Raw genomic sequence first — 21,296 nt, forward strand, 5'->3', positions numbered from 1 at the left:
TCTCCATGTAAATGTGCATAAATGGCTCCCTATACAATGAAATTTATAGTCCAGCCCACACACCCAAAGGTATAGGTTCACAATTGCTCTGAATGTATTGATTTACACATCGTCTTTATTTCCAAACATCAAATCATGACAATTTATCTCTGCTAACTAGATAGCACTCCACAGATTTACAAATAATTGCATCATGACTTTATACATACAGTATTTTCTCAAATATTCGGAAGACTTTATTTACAGCAATGGAATTCTAAACCACCAAAGTATTATAATGACAGACCATCTCAAAAGAAAGGAAATCCATTTTACAGGTTTTTACTGAATAAGACACCCAGATATGTACATGAATAAAATATGTAGGGTTTACAATATAATATAAAACATTCAATCACAATACGAAACACAGAAACAGCCCTCTCCGTCACATGGGTTTGAGCTGCACGGTACACAGACATTCACCCAGTCTGCTTTCTATCAAAGCTTTGTCTTCCTGGAGCTGCTGTGATATAGTCCCTATGATTACCATAAAGACCCATGCATCACTAGAAAGGGCAGAGTGTTCAAGACTTGAATAAAAATGACAATGGCATTGCATATCCTAATGCCAGCTACGGCTTTGATGATATGAGTTAAAAGGAAATAATTTGGAAACATCTGATGGGCCGGAAGAAAAAGCTTAGATGGCTGTATATGTCCTGAGGGTTATAGTTTGCCAATGTCCATTTGAAACACACTGATTACGTTACATTTCACATTTATGTCCATTTACGTCTGAACATTCTCCATCACCGATGATTTCACAAACCAGCTGTCTAAGCAGAACATACATACAAAAATACTAATATAACATATTTTACCATATCTCAGCACACAGCAGTACAATTAAGTCTGGTGAGATATCATATTTTGATGAATTCTAGTTGGATGGGACTCTTGAAGTGCTGGAGTATCTTGTGTTACAGCTTTCACAAGAGGATGCCGAGCTCTAAAGGCCGGTAGACTTCCTTTTCAAGGGCTGTTGACCCTTGTGGTGGGACAGATGATCAAGAAGAGCCATCTAATGTATTTGTGGAGTTCTCTGCTGATGAACTTGAACTCATTCAAGAGACTTCAGTGTCTTCTGATGCTTGCTATTCATGTTGAGGTCATAATATATATGTATGTCTGTGAGCAGCTCACCAACGGCCATTTGCAGACTTCCTTGCTGTATTATCTATGTGTGGGATGGGTAAGAGGCAAATTATGCTTCATCAGAAATCCTGTGATGAGGCCACTGTAATCATCCAATGACCTGAAAGTGAACAAAAGAATATCAATATCAAATTCCACATCATTTACATTTCCAAATCATTTATAGGGGACCTATTATGCCCAATTTCGACCCTTTGTATTGAGATATGGACTCCTACACACAATAACCCACACAGAAAGCTTTCTAGATCTTCCAGACTTCTGGGCACGCCCAGTGATTGGTCACACTCCCAAGTCCTCTGGACTACTGTTGAATCTTACTTTTTAATTTTGTGGGTGTAGGAGTTGATAATAAATGAATTAACCCTTTGGAGAACTACTTAAAAGTGGTTAACAGCTACTAGTAGCTCATGAGCTACTGGTTGGAGACCCCCGCGTACCCTGGCATGCCCATATAAGGAAGTCCAGTTCCAGTGTTAAAAAAAACCTCTCTGAAAGCCAGCGTACAGAGCCATCCCAAACGTCTTTCAGGGCTCACTTCCAAATGCGCAAATCTCATTATCTGAAACTTTGGCATTGTTTAACACGAGAATACAACATTCTAACAACATTTATAGGTCAGAAAAGATGAAAAAGCATCATAGGCCCCCTTTAATAGACTTTCAAACACATAGCTCATCAGCATAATAGCCGTCCTTTTACTTTCATTCATTCATTTTCTACCGCTTATCCTCACAAGGGTCGCAGGTGTGCTGGAGCCTACCCCAGCTGTCTTCGGGCGAGAGGCGGGGTACACCCTGGACTTGTCACAAGCCAATCACAGCCATCATTTTACTACTGGTCATATTTCTTCTTGGAGGCCATTTATCTTTGATCATGTATAATTGATGAGCCTCATGTTGTCACACTTGCTGATAATGCTGAGCAAGCGCATAATTTGCACAGGATACTGGGGTCATCACCCCGTCCAACAATCTTATCTAGCCAATATAACCCCCCGAATATAATCAGATAATTCTGATTTAATACAAAATATCCATTATCATGCATTAAAATCTTGTTGATTTTCTCTCATTTACCAGCAAAACAGTAGCATGTTTAATCATCCGTTAATACGTGATGCTCCTCTTTAGTGACAGCTTCACCTTTAATTTTATTTGTCCGCAGATAGGCCCGAGATTGAGCATTTGTATTAATTTACTGTCTTGACACAGCAGTGGCCATGCTATATCCACAAAGAGACAGCTTGGCATATCAGAGTAGATTGATGCAGATATATTGTTGTACAACCTGACAAAAAAGGTCATCGCAAAGATATGTGGAATCCGAGCTTAGTTGCACACTTTAGCAGCTTTTACCGCATTGGTTAAACATCCCAGTCTTACCGTAGTTCTTGCTGCCCTAATTACTATGGGAAGAGGCAGAATAAATTACTTTCTCTATGTAGTTCAACTAATTAATCAAAAAACACCATTAGTCATTAGCCTTGCATTCTTAATTAGCTCTACAAAGTGTTGTGTAATAGATATTACGAATAGTCATATTTAAAATAAATGCAACCCAATTTTGAAAAGGTTTCGTAATTGAATGAAGGTATAATTGTTCTGAAAATGTTGGTCAAACTCCATATTTTAAGAAGGCATATGACAGTTGAGGTTACACTGCAGTTGTGGTCTAAGTAAAATATAGTACAGTACGATAGTGGGCTATTTAATAGGGATGAAGGAGTATACCACTATCTGTGTCTGTATGTGTTCACCCATCTGAATTATCTGTATCCGTATCTATACTTGGGGTATTATTATCATATTGTCATGATAATATATTTTTGAAAAGGGTCGCATGGTGACCAAGTGGTTAGCATGTTGGCCACACAGTTAGGAGATCAGGAAGAGCTGGGTTTGAATCTCTATTTGGGCATCTTTGTGTGGACCTTTCTGCAAGTACTGCGTATTTTGGCCATTCTAAGCATCACTATGTATCAATGCGCCAGTAACGTAGTTCGATCGGCATGACAATGTTAAAAATAGATATAATATATGGATGTCACATATGTCACACATGTCGCTTATAAGTAAATGGAGCATTGCTGGAGCTTTTTGAAGTATTTTTCAGAAGGCTTAATATATGTAATGAGAGGATCATATATATGCAGTATTGACTTGTGTATTATTATCTGTTTTTACATCCTACAGAAAAGACAAAGACATACGTATGTGTTCATGTATCACATAAGGATTATGGATGATGGGCAAAATTACCCCCAAAATTGCAGTTTTCCTTCAAACAAATGGCATGAATGAATGATCAGTGATCGATATTAAGACGACTTCAGATTAAATAAGATTTTTTAATTTTTAGACATGTTGAATTGTGCATGTATAATTATGTGATGTACTTTAATTTAATCTATAAACATGGCAGAAACAAATAAACCATGACCTTTAAGTTTTTTTGTTTCCAGAGAGAGTGACATTTTTTTGGATACCTCTTGTGTAAGACACATTAGGCAAAAGCTGTGTACAGCTGGTGGTACTCCAGGGGAGTTGTCTTCACCTTAAGCACAGCTTGCTCTCTGTCTGGTACAAATGAGGCAGCCACACAGAGAGGAATAGTCACTGACATGCTCAAGACCATGGCAAACTAACAACCTGCATTCATAATGGCACCCACATTGTTTTTTTTTTAGCGATGCAGTCTTTTTCAGTGTATGCTTGTTAAAATAAATAGCAATAGATTACAGTACATCTTAATGCCATTGGATGTAAGTAATACATTTAAAATTAATGGACACTCAATCTGTCCTGGTCTATCCTGGTCTCCATTCCGAGAGGTAAAGTTAGAGGTACTATTTCTTAAAGTTACACTGAAATACTAAAATTGCCTCAAAAACACTCTAATTTACATTCCAGATGAGTAACACATGTATGCACATCAACCGCTCATCAATGTAGTTGTGTCCCAAAACTTATTTTTTAAACTCTCCAGGGTGTATATTTTGGTTGGGAATTTGAGTTATGAGAGCGTGTCTGCTGTTCCCAGTAAATGTTCAGTGGAGTGGTAAAAATACAGGCTATTGTTATTTTCACGCCCCCTCCCCTCCCCTTTCCCCTTTCCAGACATACTGTAGACATTTTCAAATGCCTCCACTTTGACAACTGCACAAGTCAATATAAAGGGTAAAAAAATGAGCATAATGTGTCCCCTTTAAATAAGCGAATCTTATGTCTGGTTATCACCCGAATCACAATATTGATGATTTCCTCCAAGAAGACACTGTACACGGCTTTTCCATCCAAAAACTCTCTACTTCCGGAATATGAAAGGTAAAGGTGGACAACTGTTTTACGGTCGGCCTGCGTAGTTAGGTTGATTTTCACATATGTCGGCGGTGAGACTTATCATAAAAGTCATGTTTATTTTTGGTCTTTGGTAAATTTTATACAGCAACTCTGAAATTTCCCCAATGTGGGATCTTATCTCATTACTATTTATGAGCACTGCGTCCACTCGTGGAAGATGGCAGATTGTTCCTTTTGCTCTGTGTAACATGTTACTTACTGTCTGTTCTGCTAGCCTGGTGGTTCTCAATTATTTTTCGTCATGCCCCCACTGGGGGGACCGAAATGTTTTCGCACCTTCCCCTTGATTTAAAAAAACTATTGAGACATTGATAATCACTAGCGAAATGCAATAGAATGGAAACATATAAGCCTATAAGTCAGACATGTTAACAAGTCTGCACTAATGTTGAAAGTGCACCTCTCTCACAAACCCCCCTGACAAATCACCATGATCCCCATGCTTGTATCATGTCCTTGCCTAGAGTTTGGTGTAGATTCTGCTTAGTCTTTTGTTTTTCCTTTTTTGGTGTCTTCCTGGTCTACTTGGTCGGCTCCATGGTTGATTTTTGTTACTGCTCTTGACTAATGCTTTTTACTCATTCACTTTTTGATCATTTTTCTGCTGTGCTGCCATTTTGGGTGTTTTTTTGCTCTTGTTTTAAACACTATTAGACTTCCATCGCTGTCTGTGACTCATATCTGTGCTTTGGGGTCTGCCTTTGACATGTCCGTCAGAAGAGGTGGATAGCTCATGTATCTTTTAATAGTTAAGTTTAGCTCCAGGGTGTGGAGTGTAGTTCTGGAAATTAATGGGATGGATAGACATGTCACATGTAAGGACACAAAATACAGTCATAAAACACTAAGAGCGGTAGTTTACAAGTCAATTAACATAAAACGATCATTTATACCAGTGGTTCCCAAAATGGGGTACGCATACCCCCAGGGGTACATCAATTGCCATGGGGGGGTACGTGAATAAAAATGAAAAACAATTAGTGCCTAACACTCCTTACGAGTGCACCTGATTGCTTCACAGTGCAAGGAAGGAGAGCGGAGTTGTTGCTTGCTCTGTGTGCATCATATTAACAAATAAGTACGTTTGAATGATTACTTTGTGCAGTTGTGAGCTCAAAACTTGGGGACCTTAGATTTTCCTGTGCAATCTGGGAAATGGTTGCATGTCCAAACAATGACAAACTTTACATACTTGACAAAACCTTGCTTCTTTGTTACCAGACTTAAGTGATTCACTAGTGATTCTCACCTTGGGAAATGAAAGGGAGGGGCTGCACTGTGTATGACAGGGCAGGCCCCAAGCACAGCTTGACCTGTCTGTCACTGACAGATGTGTCATTGGAGTTTCCGTTGTGATATGCATCCAAGGTGATATCCCATAATGAAACACCTCATTCTATTATTACAGAACCAAAGTTACATCAAGTAACCCAAAAATATTTCATTCATTTACCCAAATATAAGGCATAATCTGAGCTGGTAGAAGTAGCCAAATGTATGACGTTTTTCGAAAAAAAAACAAAAAAAAACTGATGTTGATCACATCCTTTGTTGTGAGGGGCATCACACACTGCGAGATGTTGCCACAGGGCCAGACGACCAATCAGCATGTCTACAAAGACATCCTGCGGCATTGGCTTCATTCAGTATGCGAGAAGAGGCAAGAGTTTTGGCAGGAAAATCCGTACTGCGTCAACATGACAACAAACCTACTGTCACCGGAACACACAAGCACGAGTTTTATTTACATGTTGAATGGCTTATTTTATTGTGAAATATGTATGTAAATGTGACTATAGGGGTGTTGTTTCATGTCAACAGATCTCTAAAATGTTTAAAAAATGTGTTTAACACATTATAAACAGGTTTTCAATGCCATAATGCCAAAAATATTTTATTTATGAATGAAGAATCCTACTTCACAGAAATTAACTTATCACTGTGAGGTCTCCGGAATCAATTAACCGCAATAAACAAGGGATCTCTATGTGTGAATAACATATCCAACCCTTTAACAAGGTGTGGCGTATTTGGTTTACGTCGCAGAAAATGCACAGTCATGTCCTTACTTATTTGGATTTTTTTGCACAGACTTTGATCTGATGAAAAATAATAGTGTAAGTCTGAACACGGCCTTAAAGGTTGGGCAAGCTGGCAAACAACAGATGAGGATTTGTGATTCTAATTTGAAGATAATGGTAATCAATGAAGCACAGTCGTCAAACTAGAAACTATATCCATTTTTTAAAATGCAGCAGGTTTTATTTCACTTATGTTAAAAACAGGATTTATTTAAACAAAAACAGGTTTTTAAAAAGGACCAAGCCCAACAAATTCCCTCACAGTGGTGAACAAGAAACAACACATTTCCAAGAGGAAACTCTTGGCAGTGATAACCACAAGCCCACAAGCAAGCCAGACGTGGGTTGTAAAATAAATATCCATCCATTTTCTATATGCTTATCCTCAATACGTTCGTGGGCGGGGACTGGTCGCCAGCCAATCACAGGGCACATATAGACAAACAACCATTCACACTCACATTCATACCTATGGACAATTTGGAGTGGATAATCAACCTAGCATGTTTTTGGAATGTGGGAGGAAACCGGAGTACCCGGAGAAAACCCACGCATGCACGGGGAGAACATGCAAACTCCACATAGAGATGACCGAGCAGGGAATCGAACCTGTGTGGCTTGCGTGCTAGCCACTCGCCTACCATGCAGTGTAACATGAACAATTAAGAAAAAAAACAGGGTGGGTCATTGTTGTCGTAATGCACTTATAATTTTATTTTTATTTTTACGAAGAAAGGAAAAGCTGATCTCCGTACAAGGACGAGTACTACAAATGGATAGATTTCTCTACCTTCCCTAAGGACCGAGCATCATTTTTTTTTTGTCTGGGCCCTTCCTTTATTTTGATTCTAACCATGCATTGAAAAAATGAGCTCCATGCTTTTAATATAATGGAATGCAAAATGTCTTGCTCCGCTACAGTCACATTTTTTGGTGTTCCTTTTATGACATTCATCGTGGGAGCCCTGAATTCATTAGAGCTGCGCTTTGCATAACTGTCATAGCCTCGAGTCACTCCATCTGTGAAACTCGTACAGAACAAAAGGAGTAAAAAGCGACGGATGGGGAGAAAAAAAAAGATTGAAATAGACTAGGGAAGAGAAAATGGGGAGTGATAAACAAGAAGAGAAATAAATAGAAATGTGGAGGAGAAATTAGAGGCACAGGTCACATTTCAGTTTTAACCATGGACCAAACCATGTAGAGCAGAAAAACAGTAATTTAGGGGTGTTATTTGTTTACAGTACACCATTCAAGCAGAACTGTATGGCCTCGGTGTTAAGTGTGATACGGTCAGGTGTAACTGTGAATGTGGCACCGCACACATGCCTGGCTGGTGATATGTAATTGAATTCACTGTTTAAACTCTCCGAACAAATTGTCACTGACAGTGCACTGTAGAAACGTCACGGTGACCTTGTTAGATGACTGTAGTGTGACTGACTCACGACTGTGGTTTCTCCAAAAACATATTGATTGTCATAGCAGCGCTACTGACAAACAAATGCTGAGGTGGTGTGTGTCTTTAATTGTCTTTTAATGAGAATACTGATGATGTTGGATAAAGGCTTGTATGCAATACATGCAGTCATGTCTATGGTTACATTCACCACATCACCTGGTTAGAACGCAATAGAATGGTTCCAATACTTCAAGCGGCCTGTATTATTCATTCATTCATTTTCTACCACGAGGACTGTGGGCGGTGCTGGAGTCTATCCCAGCTGTCTTCGGGTGAGAGGCAATGTACACCCTGGACTGGTCGCCAGCCAATCACAGGGCACATATAGACAAACAACCATTCACACTCACATTCATACCTACATATGAACAATTTGGAGTCGCCAATTAACCTAGCATGTTTTTGGAATGTGGGAGGAAATCGGAGTCCTCGGAGAAAACCCACGCATGCACGGGGAGAACATGCAAACGCCACACAGAGATGGCTGAGGGTGGAATTGAACTCGGGTGCAACCCTGTATTATTCAATATACAGTAAATATTAGTCCTAATTATTTCCTCTCATGGTTTGTCGGCCCTTTGTTAGTGATTTCCCTCCAATAATGATAATTCTGTGCAACCTGTGAAAAATACTATCAATACCTATTTGAACAAATGGCAAAATATGCAGCTAATTCATAGTCTCACAGCATTAAACAGTCTGTGAGACTGAATGATTTCCACTGGGACATTCTTCGCTATTGAGCAAAACAATTCATATCCTTGTCATGAATACTTTTTTTTAGGCTGCTCTCAAATTAAATAATTCCATGAGTACACTTTACTATGTAGACTGTCCACTATGTATACTGCATACTTCATTACTGAAGAAGTGGATTTTGACAGTATTGTGCAGTCTCGATGACTGTCACTATCGCATAATTACTGGAAATGCCGATCCCAATGTTGATCCACTTGTTCCTCTTCTCTCCTTTTATTGCAGTCTCTCTATGTAGCCAAGATGGCGAAGATTGAAGGTGGTTGGGGTACATCGCTACACACTAATCATTTATTGAACTTCTCAGTGTGAACACACTCAAAAGATCTCACTCTAACTCACCCTCTTCCTGCTCCAAGCACGTAAGCCACACCCCACGTAACATACAAACACACATGCATTGGTTATGGTTGTTGTCACCTAATCATAGCAATTTGGCCAAGTTTAGTCACTAACATTAGCTATTATTGAATGTAGTTGGAGTTCCATTGCTAGACTGTGATGTAAGTTGAGTTAAGTGACTCACACTGTACATAGAACACATGCAAGGACACAAAATTCATTCATAAAACACTAAACACCAGAATGAAATGAAACGAATAAAGTCATAAAATCTAAAAAAGCCAAATCACTAGCATCCTTTCCATCAATGCTGTTAATATTGTCACTTCCACGGGAGCATATGCTTCAAAGATACTGTAGGGACCATGGAGTTTAGCGTTAAAGAGTTTTGCAATTTCAAAATGTATTTGAACGTGACATGTATGGCAACTGGAGGATGGCTCAGTGCAGAGAGTTGATTTTGCTGATTCCAACACTTGTTTAGATGTCTGATCTACCACCTCCTCCTCATCCTTACAACATCCGGGTAGGTGTTAAAATACAATCTTTTTTATGATTGTATATTTTTTGGTTGAAAAAAAATATTATATTGAGTTCCTTTAATGGCAGAAGTGCAATAATGAGACACCGATCCAAGAACAATTTGGACACACATTTATCTTGCAAGTGCAAGAGTGCAGGAATCGTTGCCATGTATGCTTTGACATCACTCTGCAGTTTAAATCGGGAACGGGTACATGCATCAACATCAATCATTCAGCACTGGGGTCTTGAAGCAGAAAGAGAAAAGGTTGGTTCTACATTGTTCTCTTTCAGGGTAAAATGGTTTCATGTGAATTTGCCTCATGAATCATAGCACAGTCACTAATCATGTGGGTTGAAGTACCAGTCTCAACCTTTTTTTTCCAAATGAATCAGCATCTTTTCAGTGGGCTTTGAGTTGATTAAGGAGGAACATTATTTAAAGTGCATTATTTTGCATGTCCAATATTTATTTGATTGTCCAATTTGCATTTTTAAATAACGGGAGCCACCTTGCTTTTGTGTTCCATTCCAAAGCATTGGTGTAACATTTTTTTCCCATGATTTTCAAATTAACCTGATTATGTGTACATTTGCATATCTTACAAGACATATTTATTATCAGGGGTCAAACTTCTGCTCTCGTGAATTTGTGATTTTTATAGAATGTATGTTAACAAGCATTTTTCCGTCATATAATAAAGAAAAAATAGACAACATAGCCAAGCACATCTTCTTGCTCCTGTCCTCAGATTGGATTTAGTTTTGTCTATTTATTTTCACTTGCCTTCAGATTGCCACGTACTTTTTCTTCATTGCTAAGACTGCCTGCTATTGTGCAACTCATTTCAAGGTTGTGTTTGTAATTTCACAGCACAGTAAACCACAGTAAGGTCCAAAGTGTACCCAAGGGTCTACTTATGGAGAACAAAAGGTTTCCCTGAAATGGCAACAGACGCCAAGCCAAGAAATAAGTTTGACAACAATGCATGGTATAGAATGATGAAGCATTTTATCTTACTTTTTACCATTCGGTCTACCAGGCAAATATGGTGAATATCCATCCATCCATTTTTGACTGTTTATCCTCATTAGAGTCACGGGTGAGCTGGAGCCTATCCAGCTGACTTCAGGCGAGAGGTGGGGTACACCCTGGGATTGGTCACCAGCTTCGATCTCCTGACGGTGAGGCCACTATGCTAACTACTCATTCACCAGTGCTAGGGAAATGGTCAGAAATAGACATGGGTGCTGTATGTTTAAAATATGGCTGTAATGTTAGCACTGTAGCTAATTATTGGCCGACATCGGGAATTATGACATCAAAAATTTGTTCCAATAACCGATCCATTCATTCATTTTCTACCGCATTTCCCCACGAGGGTCGCAGGGGGTGCTGGAGCCTATCCCAGCTGTCTTCGGGCGAGAGGCGGGGCCAATCACAGGACAAATATATACAAACAACCCTTCACACTCACATTCATACCTATGGACAATTTGGAGTCGCCAATTAACCTAGCATGTTTTTGGAATGTGGGAGGAAACCGGAGTACTCGGAGAAAACCCACGCATGCACGAGGCGAACATGCAAACTCCACACAGAGATGGACGAGGGTGGAATAACTGATCAAAAAAAAAAAAAACTCCAATGAGAGGAGATTACCCATATCGTGCTTTACGTGGGTTAGTGTTACCAAATCAAGCTCTTTCCTGTGAAATGCTGCATAAGGTGCAATTTGCCCTGAAATAGTATAATAATAGGACACTGAAAATCACCAAAACATTGGTTTAGATATTTGTATGGCTGGCAGAATCGTGCCTTCCACTCTCAGTGTTGTTGATGTGTTTGCTGAATTTGGTCTGCAGTAAAATAAAACAAGAAAATAATAATAAAGGGACCAAATCAAATAATGTTCTGTTTTTCAAAATATGATGAATTGAAGTGGGTTCAAAATACTTACAATATCTGTACACCCTCATCAATGGAGCACCTTAACTATCATCTATTACTGTCATGATCTGTTTGAGTGACAGTGCACATCGGCTGGTTAATCACACTGCTCAAACGTGCTCAGGTTTTCCACACATGCTAGGTGTCAGGAAAATGTGCTGTACTTGAGTATGGATCAGAGCACTCGGGACTCTTCAAACACCCCAGACTTCAGGTGTTGAGTGTGCCCAAGCACTGCACTTATTGCAAAGTGCAGGGTAACATTCACTAACAGTGCATACAAGACCATTCATTCATTTATTTTGTAACACTTATACGGTTCCAAGGTCATGGGATCTGGCGCCTCTCCCAGCAGACTTTAGGCAAGAGATGAGCACATATAAACAAAACATTTCGCAACAATTCACAATAGACAATTTAGAGTTTCCAATGAGCAAAGCTTGCCTGTTATGGGGGTGTGGGAGGAACGTGAAAAACACGCACACACAAACTCAACACAACACACTTTTTGGGGTAAAAAATTTTATGTAGTCATTCACATTACAAAAAAAAGGTGACTTGTCTTTGTGTAAAATGAATGCAATGCATCCGACACATGGTGTAGTGTGTTTGTGGAAGTAAACATAGCTTCAATTTCTGGTCTCAGTCCTGGCAACTTTAAAGATTTTGTACAACCGGAGTTGTACAAATATTTTCCTGACCAAATAATTTTGTAAGTGAGATTAAGAAGGAAGAGGGCAAGATTTTTGGCTGTGGCAGTTTGTGAGGCACATGCCGTCTGTTCCAAGACTTGTGTGGGTGAGGAGCCAGGAGGGTTTGGACATTGATGTGAGCTGTTTCACTGACATTTAAATGTTAAAAATATTTATTGGATGACAAGAACATTTTCCTACATCTATGACCACCTTTGCCCAACTTCTTGATGCCTTTTACCTTTCAATGACGTATAGGTTGGATATATGCAACATTGACTCCAGTAGTATTGGTGAATGTGGCTTTATAACCAGATGCAAAAGAGGCATGGGTTGATTTGAAAAAAAGGTACCAAAAAAAGGTATTCAAACCCAGAACCACTTGGTGAAGCTGATGTGATAACCACACATCTACCATGCTGCTCCTTGTAAGATCATGAATCACAAATAATCTCAACATCACCATGTCAGCAGAGATTTGTTTCAGCAATTGTCTGACCACAACATTATAACAAAGCCTTACATAGTGAAGACAACTTCTCAACAACATGCGCGAAAGGACTCCATAATTTAATTTGCAGTCTATTCCAAACTGTAAACACTTTCAGGTCTCTTTTTCCCTGGATGCAGTCTACAAAAAGCATGCAAAAAAAACCAAAACTATACAACATATGCTGTGTCTTCAGTGTGTTTTCTCCAAAGATTAGGTCTCATCAAGTCTCTAATGGATATGTACTCATGGGCAACTAAGACAAAAAAGGAAGGATTATGTGGTGAATCCCGGTGATGAGAGAGAGGATCAGTAAAAAAAAAAAAAAAAGAAATCACAGCAAAATAAAAGACAGGGAGATTAGAGTGTTTGTGACCTTGGCTGCTGTGTGGCAGAGGTGTGTTGACTGTCCTTCACTTTGACTACGGGAAACTATCAGATCCCTATAGTTCTAAAATGGGATGTGAATTTGATGTCTCTCTCTTCTTCACACAGGGAAGGGCTGACCAGATGGCAGGCCTCTGGCTTCAGCTGGTGATTTATGAAAACAGCATGGAGTGGTTGTTTGTATTTGTGAGTGAGCTTGTTTGCTTATTTATATTCTTCCTAAGGGAGTACAGTCAAACCTTGATTTCCCAACGACCCAGTTTTCATATGATTTGGTTTTCGACACAAATATTGGACTAAAATTTGCCTTGTGATTTCTTGTAGTCTTGTATTCATATATACATGTCCATAGTGAATGTTCATACACAACAACAGTCTCAGAGAAGAAACTGATCATTTGCAGTCCTTATGTGGTTATGACAGGCTATATATTCAATGGTCACTAATGTTAGTGGATAAACTTTACCAAATCGCTATTAGATACTCCCAAGGAGTATCCCGCCTCTCGCCCAAAGAAAGCTGGGATAGGCTCCAGCATGCCCGCGACTCTTGTGAGGATACAGAAAATGGATTGATGGCTGTTAGCTTACAGCGAACATAAGTAATGCACGTGCATTGTGTTTGACACCGGCCGTGCAGCATTTTTAAGTTGCCTTTTGTTCCTGGATATTTGTGATGTTTATCGTGGTATTGAAAAAAAAAAAAAACTCATACTCTCTGAACTGTTCTTGTGTTTCCATCCTGGGATACATACACTTGTTTCCGAAACCAAGACTGACAGAATGATCCAGACCTTTTAGATGGATCCCACAGATCAAGAGCAGAAAACTAGTCAAAAATCTATCGACTTTAAGTCAATTCTCCTCTCTGACTCTCTGTGGTGGGTTATTTAGCAATATTAACTCAATAAAAATAGTCATGAGCTTTGGTTAGTAACCAAAAAGACAATATTGCAGGTTTAGGGTGGCTGGGTGAGTAGCGGTAATGTGGGAGAAACTTGGAGTAGAGTCACTGCTCCACCGCTTTAAGAGGAGCCAGATCAGGTGACTCTGTTAGAATGACTCCTGGATACCTCCCTGGGGAGGCGTCCAGGGCGCGGAAGGAGGCCTCAGGGAAGACCCAGGGCAAGTTGGAGAGACGACGTAACTCAGCTGGCCTCGGAACACCTCAGGATCCGTGGGGAGTAGCTGGACGAAGCACCTGGAGAGAGGGAAACCTGCGGTTCTCGTTTAAGGCCGCTGTTCTTGTGACCCTACATTGGATACGCAGAAGAAGATGGTTGGATTGAACTCAAAAGAAATGCAAGGACAGTGAGCCACCAACAACAGGGAGCTTTGTTTCGGGACTCTACGGAATCAACTAGTTTGACTAGTTTGTGATGCAGAGACAACAGATAACAGAGACAGTGCATGATAATGGGGGCAAAATCCTGTAAAAACTGTATTGCGTTACACTAAATCAGTGTCAGCAACAAGTTATCTAGTGAGATGTTGAAGGCAATGAAAAGGCAGTCCTATTGTTATGGACACAAATAATGGCAAGGCTTAATTTTATTGTTAGGCTGCCCATCCTCTATCTCTCTCAGAACAGCAAACCAATTCGGTAAACCCGAGTACATGAGTGCATACTTCAGCAGGACTTATATGCATGTTTTCCTCCCTGTGATTTTGCGCTGTCCATGGTGCTGAGCCAGCATGACGCGCTACAGTGTGTTTTTTGCTATTACATACACATAATTTTTGCTGTTGCTGTCACTGTTACTGCAATACTGTGCTGTGAAAGCAGAAATTGACCCCCTCTACTTTTCTCTGAAAGCTCCGCACTTCTTAATGGGTGAGGTTGTTTATTGGGGGTCTTCAAGAAAAGTGAGAGAAGCCATTTGTCTTTTTTGCCTCATCTTGTATGTTAAGGGACATAAAGAGAATGGAGGAAAGGTGAAATTATGTCTGTGTTTATGTTTACATGCATGGATCTTGTAGGTTGACTGAGATTTTGGGAATGATGGATTGTTCAGGATTCAGGAGCCCAGTAACAAGGTAGAGGGAGTAAATGTTTTTAGTATGTTGCCTCAAGGTCAGTTTATGCTAATAATTGCTACATCCATCACATCACAGCAGGAGCTCAAGCTCTAAATTGCCCGTAGATATAAATGTGGGTTGAATTGTTCTTTGTCAATATGTGCTGTGGCCAGTGGCAACCAGTCTAGGAAGATCTAACACTTAAATGCTATTATTATTATTATTACATTATCAATGGAATTTAGAAATGTAAGGAATGGAAGTTTTTTGTAGTGCTCTTCTGAAGATTCTGAAGATTATTCACTTATTTTTACTAACTACAAAAAAATGACAGTTCCCTTGACCTTTGCACTGATCCACTACTTACTGCATGCTATGAAAATCCTGTTACTTTTGCTGACACTCCAAATACCACCTGCTTAGGTCTGCTGTAATATTCTATATGGAGGTCATAATGTGTTCTCTGGGCGGTAGTTAGTTCCGCCAGTGTGCACAGCAAGTACATAAATGGTAGGATTTTCAGAGCCCAAAACAAAAACTGCATTGTCATACTAAAATTAATGGATAAATTAGTATGACAAATACCCACCCTGCAGCACAGAGGCTGTAACATCTTTCTAAAATTGAGCCATACAGAGATAGGCAAATGGAAGATTGTGCGACCCAAACCCCTGTTGCTGTACCGTCATTATGTAACCAGGAGAAAGTTTTATTTTTCCATATCACCAGAAGACAGGTGTGATCAAAATGTAGGTTTGGTTTTTCACAAAGAAAAAGTACTAGACTGCATATACGGGTTACCTTATCTCTTGATTAATTTGTCTGTATGTCTATATTTGTTTGTCTTAAAGTTATCTTACAATTCTGCTTTAACATTTACACAAAGTATAATCTGTGTACTGCACCATACTGAGAGCTGTTTTACTGTGTTTAAATGTTGGTTCTCACTTAGCTACCTTAAAAGGGAGAAACTATCAGATACAATTCTCATGCATTACAATGCATTACAATTGTACACAACATAAATAAAGGCATATCGTATCTTACCTTGATTTTTTTTATTAAATCAGAAGGATGTGATTATATTCGGGGAGTTATATTGGCTGGATCTGATTATTTGCCTGGGTCATAACTCCCTCTATCTCACGTGCAAATGATGTCCCTGGACATGTAATAACCCACACAGAAAACTTTTTAGATCTTTCAGATTCTGCACCTCTTTTTGCATTGTTTCCATGGACTTTGTTAAATTTACTCCACCTCGGGCCCTCCTGTTGGTAAGCCCACTCCACTGTGATTGGTCACACTTCCAAGCGCTCCAAAGGACTTCCGGATACATAGGTCCACATTTACTGAGTGCAGGAAATCAAATGTCAGTAGAACTCAGTGTGACTCTGTAGAACCGAGTGTGTAGAGCCATCCAAAATGTCTTTCAGGGCTCACATTCAAAAACGCAAACCTCATTATCTGACGTTTTGGGTTTGGTTAACACGACAATACAACATTGTATCAACAGTAAAGTCGAAAAACCATAATAGGTCCCCTTTAATAATCTTATTTTATAGTTTTAAGACGTGTGAAGACTCACCTCCAGGAAAGGAGATCTCCTGTTAAATTATGCTTTGAGATGTAAAGGAGGTGAGGGGAGCTTGTCCCACCAAGGTCCCTCTGCAGTACAGGTCTATAGCAGCATAATTAAGAGATGATTCAGGACAAAATTTAGCCAGCCCAGTTGCCTATATCAAAAAGGAAAGTTTTGAGTCTGCTCTTAAATATAGAGATGGTGTCTGCCTCCTGGGCCAAAACTGAAAGATGATTCCACAGGAGAGGAGCCGTAATGGGAGCTTTGCTACATGTATTGCAACCTTTACACCCTTCGTTTGGCCAAATATGTGAATAGTGAATAGAGGAGGTTGTGTATATCTGCATCTGATCTCAGTGCATACTTCATCTCAACCCGTTGAGGTTTCATTAATTCTGTTCTGTAAAAAGTGGATGCACATAATTTGCCCCCAAAGGACTGACCTCCCTGTTCATTAAGAGTAACATCAGAGAGACCAATTAATCAGTGTTCGTGGCACTATAACAATTTGCAGGTATGCTGCTTTCTATTGCTTTTTAAAAGTGTAGCCCTATAAGGTGAGATATTTAATAACTACTTCTAAATATACTAGACAGTGATATATTAGTAACATACAGTAGTCCCTCCCACTATTGTGGTTTGCGTTTCAGCTTCACTCTGACATGGTTTTTCAAAAATCTATTAATTAATAAATCATGCTGTTTTGTGGCTGAATACAGCCTATTAGTCACACTCAAGCAAATTTTCATGTCTTAAACGGTTTATTCACTTATTAGGTAATACGAGTGTAAAAGTAACTATAGGGCTGTTATTTCATGTCTAGAGGGCTCTAATACTGTTAAAACTAGGGCTGTCAAATGATTTAAATGTTTATTCAGATTGATCACATATTTCAAATTAATCATGATTAATCACCATTGGTGATTATGTCTAAAAAATGGCCATTCTTTTATTGAAAGAGATATCAATGGCAGGTTAGACTTATATATATTTGTATGTATTCATAGCTTCAAATGGACTGAAAACTCAATTATGCTAAATGATAGCACACATGAACAAAATCTATGTACTTTACCTGACTTTTGGGATTTCCAAGTTTACTAAAATTCAGCAAATTATACTTCTCCAATATGAGTTACAACGGAAGTGATAAAAATATTCACTTTTTTTAACTTTGTCTTTTTGTGTATTTCGACCACATGTACACACACAATAAACACATTGTTGTGACGTTCAGAGTTTCCCTGAATGGAAGTTAGATACATATGTAGTGTTGGAATTGCACTGCTGTTGATGTGTTTGGGTCAGACTAAAGCTATAAAAAACTCTGACTGTGGGGAGTTGCGCTGTATAAAATTTGTTCACTTCCTGTATTCCAAATGGACACTTTACCAATTAAAAAATTCATGAGAAAATGATAACGCAGTGTAACAATGTGGAACAATAGGAGTCAAGGTCTATTATCGCTGTGAATTAATTATATAATATCAACACATGCCATGCTACATTTGTAATTAAATATCCAGCTCGGGACAGCCAGAAGAATGCATAGAGATAGTCTCCAGAATGCAAGCTAGTCAGCAGCAACTGTGTGTATGGACCCGACAAGCTGAGTGGTCTTAGGCTGGCTCTTTAGCAATAGTGAGGAGCAGAAAGCCATTCACAGATGAATATGCCAAAATATTCATGCTTGATGTGGTAAATTCAGTTTTTGAAGACGTTTGGGATAAATACATGGTAAATGAAAAAAAAGACATGCTTCTGCCAGTAAGAACTGCTCACAATCATGCCATCATGATGAAAAATCAAGTGGAGGAAATACAAGAGACGGACACAAAGCTTAACCTTACTATGCATCAATCAGACTACAAAGCCATCAGCAAAATCATGCAGCACCAGCATTTGCATTAATGGAAATATGTATTTTAATTTATTTTTGATTAGCTGGGCTGCATGACAGCCGAGTGGTTAGCGCGCAGGCCTCACAGCTAGGAGATCGGAGATCAATTCCACACATGCAAACTCCACACAGAGTTTGCATGTCCCCCCCCGTGCATGCGTGGGTTTTCTCCGGGTACTCCGGTTTCCTCCCACATTCCAAAAACATGCTAGGTTAATTGGCAACTCCAAATTGTCCATAGGTATGAATGTGAGTGTGAATGGTTGTTTGTCTATATGAGCCCTGTGATTGGCTGGCGACCAGCCCAGGGTGTACCCGAAGACAGCACCCCCTGCGACAAGGGGATGAGGATATGCGTTAGAAAATAAAATTAATGAATGATTGCTGTTCTTGTCTGCAAAAACATGCAGCGTTCACATTTTTGGCTCTCACAGAATGCCATTTCAAAATACAGTATGTGGCTTTAATGGCTGTCTTAGCTAAAAAGGGTTCACGACCCCTCTTGCAGGTTAAAAGGAAAACCTAGGCAAAATTTGGTAAAAAATATTCAGATGTTAACCAAAAAACGTGCCAATGATGGCCCATGCTTTCTTAGCGCACCAACAAATTATGAAAATAATATTACCACATAACCAGACAAATGAATAACATCAAATAACACCAAAGTACATAAATAAACCTACACACACTTGTGTACACCAAAATAGACATTTGAATTATACCACTGAGCCCACTATTTCCAATATCATGAGAATTTAGCTCGAGCAAAGACTGGCTCTTATCAGCAGTCTCATCAGTTGTTTGGTGAGTATTTCTGTGCCGTTTCTTCTTTTTTCATTCCAGAACAATTTTCAGCCCGTCGACGTCCGCTCAACTCCAAGTGCACACCAAAGTGAACAAGGGAGCTCCAATTTAAAGTCAATTGGCGTGCGCTGTGCTGATTGAAATTAATTTCACCTGGTGCTCAGTCCTACACGCTGAGAGTCGTGGGGGCAATTACAAGTCAGAGCTCTTATGTTTAAGAATAGATGAAAAGTCTGTGGCTTCAAGCAGTGGAGTTGTCTCAAATGTATGGAGTTTGAATTTGAACACAAACGAAAATGAGAAGTGTCAAGAAAGATCGATTACATTTAGGGACCCCAAAAATTAATTGAAGGTCAATGTCTACTTTGGACCTTTGTCCGTTTGGGCAAACTGAAGATGACCGGTCAAAAAGCAAGTTTTGCCTTTATTGCACCATACCAACTGCCTGAGTAAAATGATTATGATACATCTTTTCACAAAGGTAATGTTATAGATAAGTAGAATGTCATGAAATACTGGTTTCTTACACACGTGATCCACGGGTTACATACCTTCTATACAGAACACACGGACATAAAATACAGTAACAAAACACTGAAACACTCACCTCCAATTGGTTTGCTTTCTCGTGAAGTATCCTTGACCCATTCTCTGAATATAATGAACTCCGCTCGTAAGGCTCTTCTTGCAATCATGTTATCACTGTGATGTCTTATCTTGTACTCTTTACTAGTGGTGGTCAGACCAATCAGAACGGATCGTATCAATATTGATGGATACCTATGTTAAAAGATCAATATTTAGGTTTCAGTATGTTAAAAGATCAATATTTAGGTTTCAGTTGGTTTCCTGCCAAACTCCAGCAGTTTCAAATGCAACCTGGTTGTGTGAAAATCCATGCTACTTGAACATTTGTTATAACAATGCCACTGTAATTTTATTTTTTTGCATGAATGAATGAATGAATAAATTAAATTAAATTAAATTAAATTAAATTAAATTAAATTAAATTAAATTAAATTAAATTTAATTTAATTTAATTTAATTTAATTTAATTTAATTTAATTTAATTTAATTTAATTTAATTTAATTTAATTTAATTTCGAAACCACTATACTTTACCATTTGGGCTCTGTAGAACTATATTCACATAAAAACAGTCTAGAGGATCCATAAAGTATATAACAAATACTCACAAAATACATATATGTTCACATATGACCAGTATTATTTTTATTATTGCTATGTATACATACACGTATATAACATACCCATGTTATATACTACATACATCATATCATTTTTACCATTAGCCATTGTCATTACCAATATATGACCAGTATATCCTTCCAAAAGGTATTCTAACTGCACTCTGACTGCATTGTAAATATACTTATTGTATTGTAAATACTCTTATAGTATCTCCAACAAAATTGTAGACATTCTGATCACATTTAAAATAAAAATGCAGAAAGTTGCCACTGAAACGTTCACCATCACATAACATTCACATCACCGCCAAGGAAAAGTGGTCAAATAAATCCACCAGCGGTCTCTGAAGTGGATAGCACAGAGGTGCTGAAAAAGTGCCTGTTTTTTTCTAGTTTGTTTCCATTTTCCTGCTTTTTGCGCATTCTCTCTGCAGCTGCGAGAAAATAAGACTTTCCTTCTTTGCATGAGCTTCCTCTCTGAAATATGAAGAAATGTGTTCTACTGAAAACTGTGTAAACAGTCAACTGAGAAGTCTACC

The sequence above is a fragment of the Doryrhamphus excisus genome, chromosome 5 (assembly GCF_030265055.1).
Source record: "Doryrhamphus excisus isolate RoL2022-K1 chromosome 5, RoL_Dexc_1.0, whole genome shotgun sequence".
Classification (NCBI taxonomy): Eukaryota; Metazoa; Chordata; class Actinopteri; order Syngnathiformes; family Syngnathidae; genus Doryrhamphus; species Doryrhamphus excisus.